Below are 14,383 nucleotides of genomic sequence, written 5' to 3'. Positions count from 1 at the left end.
CTGGCTGACAATGTTTTGGAGATTTATATTCAAGTATGGGTTAGACCAAATGACTTCTAAAGTTCCTTCTAATTCTGAAATTATTTAAATCTGTGTGGTTATTGCTGTTGTTGTCGTAGTTCAGTTGTTTCAGTCATGTTAGACTCTTTATAGCCCAATTCAGGGTTTTCTTGGCAAATATACTGGAGTGGTTTGCCATTTCCTTCTCTAGATCATTTACAGATCAGAAACTGAGGCAAACAGGCTAATCGTTTATGGTCACAGAGCTAGTAAGTGTCTGAGGACAGATTTGAACTCAAGAAGATGTCTTCCTTCTATGCCTGGCACTCTATCCACTGTGCCACCTAGCTGCCCCTTCTGTATGACATAAGACTTAAGATGAGATTATTTAGTCTATAAAAAGAAAGGTGAAGTGATGACTGAAAGTTACAAAATGATAAATGTGATTTTTTTAAAATTTCATGGCATTGAACTATATGTTAAGTATTCGTTAAATATATATTAAATCCTCTAGTATTTGAAATGGATTGACAGTACACTGAATGATTAGATTCAGGACAAATAAAAGATAGCATTATTTTACAGAAAATGTTTTATTTATGTGGAATTTCATATAACCCAAGAGATTATAGAGGCCTTAAATCCAAATTTATTCAAGAAAAAAAAATTCCTAGAATTTCCATGACTTATGAAGTAATTTTGGGATGTAGAAGGTATTTTTCTAAGCTCTGTGGTGAACATCTTGTTATCTCTCTTTCTTATGATGTTACTGTGGAAAATTCATGAATGGTGAAAGTGTTTTCTCTTCTTATAAATAATATTTGGTGAAAATCACCTCTTAAACATGTTCCATAAAACAAATCAGTTTATCCAGTCCTTCTGTTTGATGACATGATTCAGTGTATCAATGAGTCTGAGATCTATAAATAAGGAATTTCTTTACTGGTGCAAATTGCAACCCATAAATATTTTCTTATCTTGGATGATCATTGTCCAATTCTTCTTGTATGTCCTACATAAAGGATCAATCTGATATGATGGAGCTTTTCCTTTAGATCTTTTAATGTGTGCTGGGAATCAGTAAAATACTCAGGCTTCCCATGTTAGTCTTCACTATTCAATACATAACTGATGCAATGATATCCTTCCTGCCACTTTTTAAATATAAGGGATCACTGGAAATATGTCACAACTTACTTGTGCATGGAGCATCTAGGTGGCACAGTAGATAGAGCACTGGGGTTGGAATCAGGAAGATTCAACTTCTGAGTTAAAATCTGGCCTCACATACTTACTAGCTGCATGAGCTTGGGTAAGTCACACACCCTGTTTGCCTCATTTCCTCATCTATAAAATGAGCTGGCAAAGTAAATGGCAAATCACTCCAGTACCTTTGCCAAGAAAGCCCCAAATGGGGTCATGAAGAGTTGGAAAAGACTGAAACAACTCAACAAATTTGTGCATCCCATTCATCTCTTTATTGTCTTTTGTGTTATCCATAACTTTGATTTTTCAACACATATGTTCCAAAATTTGTAATCACATACCATCCTTAGAAAATACCTATGGTCCCAACGGGGGGCGGAGCCAAGATGGCAGCTGGTAAGCAGGAACTAGTGTGAGCTCCGTACCGAGCCCCTCCAAAAACCTATAAAAAATGGCTCTGAACCAATTCTAGAATGGCAGAACCCACAGAACAGCAGAGGGAAGCAGGGCTCCAGCCCAGGACAGCCTGGATGGTCTCTGGGTGGGGTCTATCCCACACGGAGCTGGGAGATGGGAGCTGGGAACAGAGTAGAGCAGAGCCCAGCCTGAGCGGCTTGGAACAACCAAACTTGGAGTTGGGCGGATGGGGCCCCTAGCACCCTGAATATGTGAGCTGCAGCAGTTACCAGACTCCTCAACCCACAAACACCAAAGACTGCGGAGAAGGTTAGTGGGAAAAGCTACGGGAGCGGAAGGAGTCCGCGGTTCGGCTTCCAGCCCCGGGGGCAGCGGAGGTGGGGCAGCTACAGTTGCTGCTGCTTCTGGCCCCAGGCCCACCTGGTGGGAGGAATTAAGTGGCGGATCAGAGCAGGAGTGCACAGCAGCTAAAGATCTAAGCCGAGCCCGGGCTGGGGGTTCTTGGGGAAGGAGTAGTGCTGGTGTGACAGAGCTGGCACCTCCCCCCCAAATGTAGAACATAGAACTCGTTAGTCTACAAGCATTCATACCCCACTGAAAAACTCAAGGGTCAACTTAGTTGGTTGGGAATATGGCCAGGCAGCGAAAGCACACCCAGATTCAGTCTCAGACTTTGGATTCTTTCTTTGGTGACAAAGAAGACCAAAACATACAGCCTAAAGAAGACAACAAAGTCATAGAGCCTACAACAAAAGCCTCCAAGAAAACATGAACTGGACCCAGGCCATGGAAGAACTCAAAAAGGATTTGGAAAAGCAAGTTAGAGAAGTAGAGGAAAAATTGGGAAGAGAAATGAGAAGGATGCTAGAAAACCATGAAAAACAAGTGGATGACTTGCTAAAGGAGACCCAAAAAAATACTGAAAAATACACTGAAGAAAACAACACCTTAAAAAATAGATTAACTCAAATGGCAAAAGAGCTCCAAAAAGCCAATGAGGAGAAGAATGCCTTGAAAGGCAGAATTAGCCAAATGGAAAAGAAGGTCCAAAAGACCACTGAAGAGAATACTACTTTAAAAATTAGATTGGAGCAAGTGGAAGCTAGTGACTTTATGAGAAATCAGGATATTATAAAACAGAACCAAAGGAATGAAAAAATGGAAGACAATGTGAAATATCTCCTTGGAAAAACCACTGACCTGGAAAATAGATCCAGGAGAGATAATTTAAAAATTATTGGACTACCTGAAAGCCATGATCAAAAAAAGAACCTAGATACCATCTTTCAAGAAATTATCAAGGAGAACTGCCCTGATATTCTAGAGCCACAGGGCAAAATAGAAATTGAAAGAATCCATCGATCACCTCTTCAAATAGATCCCAAAAAGAAATCTCCTAGGAATATTGTTGCCAAATTCCAGAGCTCCCAGATCAAGGAGAAAATACTGCAAGCAGCCAGAAAGAAACAATTTGAGTATTGTGGAAACCCAATCAGAATAACCCAAGATCTGGCAGCTTCTACATTAAGAGATCGAAGGGCTTGGAATGCAATATTCCGGAGGTCAATGGAGCTAGGATTAAAACCTAGAATCACCTACCCAGCAAAACTGAGTATCATGTTCCAAGGCAAAATATGGATTTTCAATAAAATAGAGGACTTTCAAGCTTTCTCAGTGAAAAGACCAGAACTGAATAGAAAATTTGACTTTCAAACACAAGAATCAAGAGAAGCATGAAAAGGTAATCAAGAAACAGAAATTGCAAGGGACTTACTAAAGTTGAACTGTTTTGTTTACATTCCTACAGGGAAAGATGACATGTATGATTCATGAGACCTCAATATTAGGGTAGCTGAAGGGAATATGCATATATATATATATATGTTTATGTATATATATAAGTGAATGTGTATATCTATATGTATCTATGTGTATATGTATGTATGAGATAGGGAGAGATAGAATGGGATGGAGTATCTCGCATAAAGGTGGCAAGAGGAAACAGTTCTGTGGGAGGAGGGGAGAGGGCAAGTGAGGGGGGAATGAGTGAACCTTGCTCTCATCATATTTGGCCTGAGGAGGGAATACCATACATACTCAGTTGGGTATCTTACCCCACAGGAAAGAAGAGGGAGGAAGATAAAAAAAATAAAAGGGGGGGATGATGGAGGGGAGGGCAGATGGGGGTGGAGGTAATCAAAACAAACACTTTCAAAAGGGGACAGGGTCAAGGGAAAAAATTCAGTAAAGCGGGATGGGTTGGGAAGGAGCAAAATGAAGTTAGTCTTTCACAACATGAGTATTGTGGAAGGGTTGTACATAATGATACACATGTGGCCTAGGTTGAATTGCTCGACTTCTTAGGGAGGGTGGGTGGGAAGGGAAGAGGGGAGAGAATTTGGAACTCAAAGTTTTAAAAACAGATGTTAAAAAGACAATAAAAAAAATGTTTTTGAATGCAACTAAAAAATAAGATACACAGGAAATGGGGCATAGAAATTTATCTTGCCCTACAAGAAAGGAAGGGAAAAGGGGATGAGAGGAGAGGGGGGTGATAGAGGGGAGGGCTGACTGGGGAACAGGGCAACCAGAATATGTGCCATCTTGGAGTGGGGGGGAGGGTAGAAATGGGGAGAAAAACTGTAATTCAAACTGTTGTGAAAAATCAATGCTGAAAACTAAATATGTTAAATAAATAAATTTAAATTAAAAAAATTTTAAACCCAAGGGAAAAAAAAGAAAATACTTGTGGTAAAGGATGCATATGTTGCATGGGATGGTGGAAGGAACTGAAATTTTTTTCAAGGAGGCAAAGCCAAGATAGTGGAGAAGAGGTAGATTATTTACTGAACTCTCCCAAATTCCCCTCCAAATAACTTTAAATAATAACTCAAAACACATTCTTAAGTGGCAGAACCTATAGAAGGATGAGGGCAAAACAATTTTCCAGCCCAAGACAACTTAAAAGGTTGGTAGGAAAGGTCTGTTGCAACAGGGTGAGCGTGGAGCACAGTATAGCACTGGTAATGCCCAAGCAAGTCAGTAGGCCACACTTCAGCAAGCCAACAGCAAGGCCCCATATCCCTGCACAAGGCAGCCAGCAGTAAGCCTTTGGGAAACTGAGTCTGTGACAGCAGCTTCTGGAGCTCTTAGCCCATAGATGGTAAAGGAGTCAGACAACTGGTCAGAAGGATATTTCAGGGTTCTTTTGCGGGCAATGGGTTCAGGACCGTCTTGCATTACCCCTATGTAGATCCAGGTTGCTATTTTGGGTTGCAGTCCCAGGGTGAGGAGGAATGCTAGCACACCAGAGCTTGTGACAGCAAGGGTGTGGGAATCCTAATCACAGTTCCAGGGTGGACATAAAATCCTAATGGTTACATAAAGACTGTAGCACAATCTGGGAGAGTAGTAAATACAGCTCCCCTTAGCTCATACCAATTAGAAAGAACTGAAAACTTACAAACTCCCCAGAACTAGCTCTGAAAAGAGCTGCACAAAAACCTGAAGCTTGGAATAGTGACCCTTACACCCTCTGAAGCAGAGCTCCCCTTTAACATAGGATTAAAAGTCAAATAGAATTAAAAGTCAAGAAAGATACTGGAAAAATGAACAATCACCAAAAAATCACCTGACCATAAAAAGTTACTATGGTGACAGGGAAGATCAAAACACAAACTCAGAAGAAGATAACTAATTCAAACTGCTACACCCAAAGCCACAAAGAAAAATGTGGATCAGTTTCAATCCCCAAAAGAATGCCTGGAAGAGCTGAAAAAAGAGTTTAAAAATCAAATAAGAGAGTTAGAGGAAAAATTTAAAGTTTAAAAGTACAGAAAGTGAAAAATAGCATTATTCAATCTTCATTCAGACTCCATCAGTTCTTTCTCTTGAAGAAAATAGCATTTTTCATCATGAGTCCTTTGGAATTGTCTTGGATCATTGTATTGCTAAGAATAGTTAAGTAATTCTCATCTGATCATCGAACATTATTGCTATTGCTGTGTACAATGGTTTCCTGATTCTGCTCATTTTACTTTACATAAGTTCGTATAATTCTTTCCAAGATTTTCTGAGGTAATCCTGCCCATCATTTTTCATAATAGCACAATAGTATTATTCCATCACCATCATATGCTATAACTTGGTCAGCCATTCCCCAATTGATGGGCATCTCCTCAATTTCCAATTCTTTGCCATCCATAAAGGACCTGCTATAAATATTTTTGTACATGTAAGTCCTATTCCTTTTTTTATATAAACATAGTAGTGCTTATGGTATCACCCTTTATGTCTAAACCATGTACCTATTTTGATGTTATCTTGGTATACACTGTGAGACGTTGATCTATACCAAGTTTCTGCCCAACTGCTTTCTGGTTTTCCCAGCAGTTTTTGTCAGATAGTGAGTTCTTGTGCCCAAAGGTGAGATTTTTGTGCTTATCAATCACTTATTATCTACTGTGTATTGTGTACCTAATCTATTCCACTGATCTGCCACTCCATTTCTTAGCCATTACCAGACAGTTTTGATGATTACTGCTTTATTACATAATTCAGGATCTAGTACAGGTAGGCCACCTTCCTTCATAATTGTTCTCATTAATTCCCTTGATACTCTTGACTTTTTGTTCTTCCAGATGAATTTTGTTATGATTTTTTCTAATTACATAAAATAATCTATATAAAACTATATAAAATAATAACTATACAAAATAGTTTGATTGGTATAGTGCTGAATAAGTAAATTGATTTAGGTAGATGGTCATTTTTATTCTATTGGCTCAGTCTACCTATGAGCAATTAATATTTTTCCAATTGTTCAGATCTGACTTTATTTGGGTGAAAAGTGTTTTACAATGGTAATTCATATATTTCCTGGGTTTGTCTTGACTGGTAAACTCCAAAGTACTTTGTATTGCCTACAATTATTTTAAAAGAAATCTCTATCACTTGCTGTTGGACCTTGGTGGTAATATATAGAAACATGATGATTTGTGTGGGTTTATTTTATAGCCTTGATAAAACTGTTAATTATTTCAACTAGTTTTTAGTTAATTCTTTAGCATTCTCTAAGTATATCATCATATCACCTAAGAAGAGTGATAGTTTTATTTCTTCATTGCCTATTATAATTCCTTCAATTTATTTTTAACTCATTACTATAGCTAGAATTTCTAATTCAATATTGAATAATAGTGATGATAATAGACATCCTTGCTTCAGCCCTAAACTTACTGGGAAAGCTTTTGGCTTATCCTTATCATGGATAATGTTTGCTGATGGTTTTAGATAAATACTATTTATCATTTTGAGGAAAGCTCCATTTAATCCTATGCTCTATGATGTTTTTAATAAGAACGGGTGCTATATAAAAAGTTTTCTGCATTTATTGAGATAAACATATGATATCTGTTAGTTTGATTATTGATATGGTTAATAATGCTAATAGTTTTACTAATATTGAACCAATCCTGGTATAAATCCCACCTGCTCATATTAATGGTACTTGTGATATATAGCTGTAATGTCTTTGCTAGAATATTATGTAAAATTTTGCATCAATATTCATTAGGAAAATTGGTCTACTGTTTCTTTGTTCTGTTTTGGCTCTTTCTGGTTTAGATACCATAACCATATTTGTGTCAGAAAAGGAATTTTGTAGGACTCCTTCTTTGCCTATTTTTCCAAATAGTTTATATGGTATTGGAATTAATTCTTCTTTAAATGTGTAGTAGAATTCACTTGTGAATCCATCTGGCTCCGAGGATTTTTTTAGGGAGTTCATTGATGGTCTATTCAATTTCTTTTTTCTAAGATGGGTTTATTTAGGTATTCTATTTTCTCTTCTGTTGATCTAGGCAATTTATACTTTGCGAAATATTTATCCATTTCACTTTGATGTCAGATTTATTGGCATACAATTGGGCAAAATAACTCTTAGTTATTGCTTTAATTTCCTTTTCATTGGTGGTGAATTCACCCTTTTTATTTTTGATACTGGTAATTTGGTTTTCTTCATTTTTTAATCAAAATAGCCAATGATTTAACTATTTTATTGGTTTCCTTTTAATAAAACCAGCTCCTGGGTCTATTTATTAGTTCAAAGGTTTTCTTACTTTCAATTTCATTAATCTCTCCTTTGATTTTCAGGATTCCAAATTTAGTGTTTAATTGGGGATTTTCAATTTGTTCTTTAGGAGAACTTTTTAAAAAAAAAGCAGAATTAACCAAATGGAAAAAGAGGCACAAAAGCTCGCTGAAGGAAATAGCTCCTTAAAAAGCAGAATTGGGCAAGTGGGAGCTAATGACTTCATGAGGCATCAAGAAACAAAACAAAAATTAAAAGAAGAATAAAAAGGAAGAAAATGGTGTCTATCTCATTGAGAAAACAACTGATCTGGAAAATAGATTGAGGAGAGATAATTTAAGGATTATTGGACTACCTGAAGGCCATGATTAAAAAAAAGGCTAGACATCATCTTTCAAGAAATTATCGATGAAAACTGACTTGGTATTTAGATCCAGAGGGTAAAATAGAAATTGAAAGAATCCACCCATCACCTCCTGAAAAATACCAAAAATGAAAACTCTCAGGAATACCATAGCCAAATTCCAGAGTCACCAGGTCAAGGAAAAAATACTGCCAGAAGCTAGGAAGAAACAATTCAAATCTCATGGAGCCATAATCAGGATAATACAAGATTTAGGAGTTTCTACATTAAATTACAGAAAAACTCAGTTTAATCCTTCAGGAGAAAAAATGGATGTTTAGTAAATAGAGGATTTTCATGCATTCCTGATGAAAAGACCAGAGCTAAATAGAAAATCTGACTTTCAAATATAAGACTCAAGAGAAGCATAAAAAGATAAACAGGAAAGAAAAATCACAAGAGATTCAACAATATTAAACCGTTTACATTCCTACATGGGAAGATGATACGTATAGCTCTAAAGAACTTTATCATCATTAGGGCAGTTAGAAGGAGTAAATTATCTCATGTAAAAGAGGCATGAACAAGATTTGACAGTAAAGGTGAAGATGGGCGAAGTGTGAGAGGGGAGCACTTACTGTCATTGCAATTGCCTCAAAGAGGGAATAACATACACACTCACTTGGACATAGAAATCTATCTTACCTATAGGAAAGTGGGAATGGATGAAATAAAAGAAGAGGGAACTGATAGAAGGGAGGAAGATTTTGGGTAGGCAATAGTCAGAAGCAAAACACTTGTGAGGAGGGATAGGGTGAAAGGAGAGAGAGAGAAGGGGGGAGAGTAGGATAAATGGTGGGGGGATAGGATGGAGGGAAATACAGAGTAATCATAACTATGGGGGAGGGGAACTTTACACTAAGTTTGAACTGAGTCAAATTTATGAAAAGAAGAGCCATTCTCCAACTGATAAATGGGCAAAGAATATGAACCAACAGTTTTCAGATGAAGTAATCAAAACTGTCTATAGTCATGTGAAAAAATGTTCTAAATTACTATTGATTTGAGAAATGCAAACTAAAACAAATTTGAGGTATCACCTCATACCTCTCAGATTGGCTAAGATGACAGAAAAGGAAACTTACAAGTGTTGGAGAGGATGTGGGGAAAGTGAACTAATTCAAATATTCTGAAGAGCAATTTGCAATTAAGCCCAACAGGCTATACAGATTGTGTATACCCTTTGACCCAGCAATGCCACTAATAGGTCTGTATCCCAAGGAGACAAAAAAAAAGGAAAAGGACCTATATGTACAAAAATATTTATAGCAGCTCTTTGTGTGGTATCAAAGAATTGGAAATTGAGAGGATATCCTTCAATTGGGGAATGGCTGAATAAGCTATGGTATATGATCGTGATGGAATATGATTGTACTATAAGAAATGATGAGCAGGAAAATCTTAGAAAAACATGGAAAGAATTATGTAAACTGATGCAAAGTTAAATAAGCAGAACCAGGAGAACACTGTATGTTGTAAGAGCAATATTGTATGATATTAAACTGTGAATGACAGCTATTCTCTGCAATACACTAATCCAAGACAATTCTGAAGGATTTATGATGAAAATTGCTATACACCTCCAGAAAAAGAACTGGTAGAGTCTGAATGCAGATTTAAGTATACTTTCAAAACATTGTTCTTGTTTTGTTTTGTTCTTTTTTGGTCTGTGTTTTGTTTTATAATCTGATGAATATGGAACTATATTTTGCATAACTGCACATGTATAACCTATGTCAAATTTCTTGCCTTCTCAATGATGGGTGAGGGGAAGGGAGGAGGGAAAGAATTTGGAACTCGAAATTTTTTTAAAAAAAGTTTAAAATTGTTTTAATGTGTAATTGGGAAAAATAAATTTAATTTTTTAAAAAGGAAATAGTAGGGAAAGCAAAAAAATAAGAAAAAAATTCTCAAGAATATCTCAGCCCATTTTTTTTCCCTTCTAAACAATTATCCATCTGCAATTCCTATATCAGATAGTTGTTATTGTGGTTATGGTTGTTTTTGTTGTGCAATTACTTAGTCATGTCCAATCCTTCATGACTCCATGGATCTTACTGTCCATAATTTGGGTTTTTTTTTGTTTTTTGGCAAAGATAATGGAGAGGTTTCCTTTTCCTCCTCCAGTGGATTAAGGCAATCAGTGGTCAAATGACTTGCCCAGGGTCACATAACTAGGAGGTGTCTCAGGGAAGATTTGAATTCAGGCCTCCCTGACTCCACTTTATTCACTAAGCCATCTAACTATCCCCTAATAGTTGCACTAATATAGTAATTTAATTGAATTGCTATCCAACAGCAGGTTTTAGACTGGAAAAGGGAATTTTTCATTCAGTTTCTCTATTTGAATTGCTGTCAGTTGATTTTTTAAAACATTTTTATTTAAGGTGTTGAGTTTCAAATCCTTTCCCTCCCTCCTTCTCTTACCTCCTCTCTCCCTGAGATGGTAAGCAACTTCCATATTAGTCATCTTGTACAAGAAGACTTAAATAAAATTTAAAAAATGAAAGTGAAAAATAGCATGCTTCAGTATTCAAACAATATCAGTTCTTTCTCTGGAGGCAGATAGTATGCTTTATCATTAGTCCCTTGAGATTGTCTTGGATCATTGCTTTGCTGTTTTATAGCCCTTTGGGCATTGTTCCAAATTTCTCTCCAGAACAGTTGAATCAGTTCACAAATCCATCAACAATGCATTGGTGTCCCAATTTTCCCACATCCCTTCCAACCTCCAACATTTTCTTTATGTCATGTTAGACAATCTGATAGATGTGAGGCAGTGCCTTAGAGTTGTTTTAATTTACATTTTTTAAACAATAGTGATTTGGAGCATTTTTTCATATGACTATAGATAGCTTTGATTTTTCTTTCTGAAAACTGCCTGTTCATAGCCTTTCACTATTTAGCAATTGGGGGATGATTTGTATTTCTTATTAATGTGATTCAGTTCTCTATATATTAAGAAATGAGGCCTTTATCAGAGATATTTGTTGTAAAATTTTCCCCAGTATTCTGCTTTCCTTATAATTTTGGTTGCATTGGTTTTGTTTGTGCAAAATCTTTTTAATTTGATATAATCAAAATTATCTATTTTACATTTTGTAATGTTTGCTATATCTTCTTGGGTCCTAAATTCTTCCCTTATCCATAAATCTGACAGACAAACTATTCCATGTTGTCTTAATTTGCTCATGGTATCTAAGTCAATCTATTTCAAGTAATTACGAAACTCATAGCACTCATGTGTTATTCTGCTGTTATGCAAATATTATAATGTTCATAAATGGAAGCATTAGAAGAACCACCTCTTCATTATCTTCATCATGATCAATAATAATAATAATCATCTTCATCATCATCATCATATCTAGCATTTCTATAACACCTACTCTGTGCTCAGGCACTGTGATAAGTGCTTTAGAAATCTTACTTCATTTTCATAAGAACTTTTTGAAGTCAGTGTTATTATATTCATTTTTACAGAGGCAAGCAGAGGTTAGGTGACTTTTCCAAGATCACAATTAGTAAATGTCTGAAGGCAGATTTGAACTCAAATCTTTCTGACTCTTGGCCCATTACCATATCCACTGAACCACCTAACTCCCTCACTGTCCTTAAGAAATCCTTTTTTTTCTATCTGAAACCAGCATAGGCATCCTCAGTGACAAGGGCAAACATTTTTGGTGAGCATATATCTCCTTCTTTATGCTTTGCTTGACTTTAATAATCAGAGCCTCATTTAACAAAATTATGTCTTCAATTGTTTTATCAAGGAATCTTTTAGGTACTTAGAGTATACATGAATGTTTTCTTTTTAGAAAAGAACCTAAAAGATTGCATTTTGTTCCACCAATTCAAATGTTTTGGTTTTGTTTATGTTTTGTCGAGTTTTTTTTGATAATTTAATGTTGATAGAATTTTGAATGCAGTCCAAACTGAACCGATCTCTAACCTGAGAATGGCAGGAGCTGAACAGAACAGGCTAGAGTCAGGTGTGTCAGAATACAAAGTAACAGTGTAATTTATTTCAGATGGAGGAAAATGACTTGCGAACAAAGAAACACCCCCCCCCAAAAAGGAGGACTTAATATGTTGGGGTACAGGCAATGCTTATATATATATATATATCATATCATATCATATATATATATCACATATGTGTGTGTATATATATGTGCGTGTGTGTGTATAGATATAGATATAGATATAGATATAGATATAGATATAGATATAGATATAGATATAGATATAGATATAGATATAGATATAGATGGGCTGGATTATGACATAATCATCCTTAGGTTCAAATAGCAGTTTCCTAGGTTCCCATGGCAGGATCATGTGTGGATAATGCAGCATTCCTGAGTCCTGTGTGCACAGTCCCCAGTTAATGGTCTCACAGAGGGTTACAGTACCTGGTGTAACAACAAGGTTACTTGAAGCTAATGTGGCTGTGTAAGGCCAATAACATCAGCAGATAGAAAGGCTGCTGGCACAGGTTGTTTGATCTGCTTTTCTAAGGAAAGCAGCTTTAAGGGGTTAACGATCTTACTTTAATTAAACATGAAAATGTCATTCACTTAGTTCAGGGGGAAAAGCCAGCACCCTAGACTTCAGGGAGAATGCAAACAGAAATTACGAGCAGAAATTATATACAGAACAAAATAACACAAATCAACAGACAGGCTTCTGTCTGACCAAAGCCATACATATATAATTGCCAGTGAGAGAAGCCAGTGGGCTCCTTAGTGGCTACCCAGAGTCTCCACACCAACACTCTCCCAATGAGTGAGCTCCTAAGTAAAATGCCAAGTTCAGAGTATATACACACTTCTTCAAGGTCAGAGGGTGTCACAACTATGCGACTCAAACTCATGCGACCTAGCCCTTCCTGTGGCTTAAGCAGGCCATCAAAGGCCTGCTTAAGGCCCCTGATTCAATCAAAGACTCTTGATTGAAACAAAGGCCAGATTCAAAGGCACTTCACTGCCTTAGTGCAGAGAAGCACTCCAAAACAAAACAAATAGCCAAAAGTCCCACCCTGTTTGTCATTATACCTGGTTAGGTATACTTACTGATACAAAGAATAGCAGTCGTGAGAAAGTCAAGCAAGGTGATGTCTGGCTCTCAGGTCCCCGGAAAATAGGGGGCAGTGAACACCTGGTGCTTGGTCAAAGCAGTCCACTTTGCCAGGGGGTGAGATCATCCAGAATGCAAAGGATTGTTGTTATGCCAAGCTCAGGGCACAGCCTGCTTGTTGGGACTTAGCTCTGGGAAACAAGGTGTCTCCAAACTATTTTGACACAATAAATGATTAAAAAAATTGAACCTTATATTCTTTATACATTTCGGCCAGTTGTGTGAAGGCAAAGACCTAGTTCACTGTAGAAAATTGTTTGTAAAGGTCTGTCTGCTCCCTTCTCACATTTTTATCAAGGATATAACTAATGATATGTAAACATATGGGTCATTAGTTATTGATCTCTCAATTGCTTTTATTGTCTTATATCATAAAATCATCAGTAATTTTTACATTCTTCTGATGCCTTCTCCCCCTCTGAAATATCTTTTAAAATGGCCCTTTAATTTTCTCAAGAATGTATCCTTCCAAAACAAATTTCCTCAGTGTAAACTTGGTCTGGAACTATTGCTCTCCTTGACTTCATCTTCTTAACTGTCATTTAGGCCATTGAGAACTTAAGGATTATGGTCCAAGATTGGTGGTTCCTCGACCTTTGATGACAAAATAGACCATTTTTTAAACTATTGATAAATTTGCTTCACTTTCCATGTTAGCTTTTGTTTTTGCAGTTTTGTCTTAGAATGCTCTTGGGCCACAGTTGGGTGCCACACCAAGTTTTCTTTTGATTTGTTTTCATTTCTATTGACTTGCACTGTTTGATGAAACAATGTTGCTCATAATATTCCATTCTCCTCCTCTACAATGGTGTTTTGCAAAAGAACATATATACCATTCTAAACCAACCTTTCCCTTACTTTACATATATTAATTTATCCAGAAAATGGAATTTTTGTGAGCTAAAGCAATTTCTGGGCTCTTTTGACTTCTTCATCATAGAACCTAATTCAATCAAACTTTTGCAAGAAGTCGTGAAAAGGAAGGTCAAGACATTTGCCTATTTCCACTGTCAGTGGCATTGAAAGCTTATTCAAATAGGTCAAGTTGAAATTGTTGCAATGTCTACAGCTGTAGCACATGCCTGTCTATCTTTATCCTATCTTTTTATCTGATGGTGATGTTTATC

Source organism: Trichosurus vulpecula, chromosome 2, assembly GCF_011100635.1.
Source record: "Trichosurus vulpecula isolate mTriVul1 chromosome 2, mTriVul1.pri, whole genome shotgun sequence".
Taxonomy (NCBI): domain Eukaryota; kingdom Metazoa; phylum Chordata; class Mammalia; order Diprotodontia; family Phalangeridae; genus Trichosurus; species Trichosurus vulpecula.
This window is presented reverse-complemented; position numbering follows the sequence as displayed.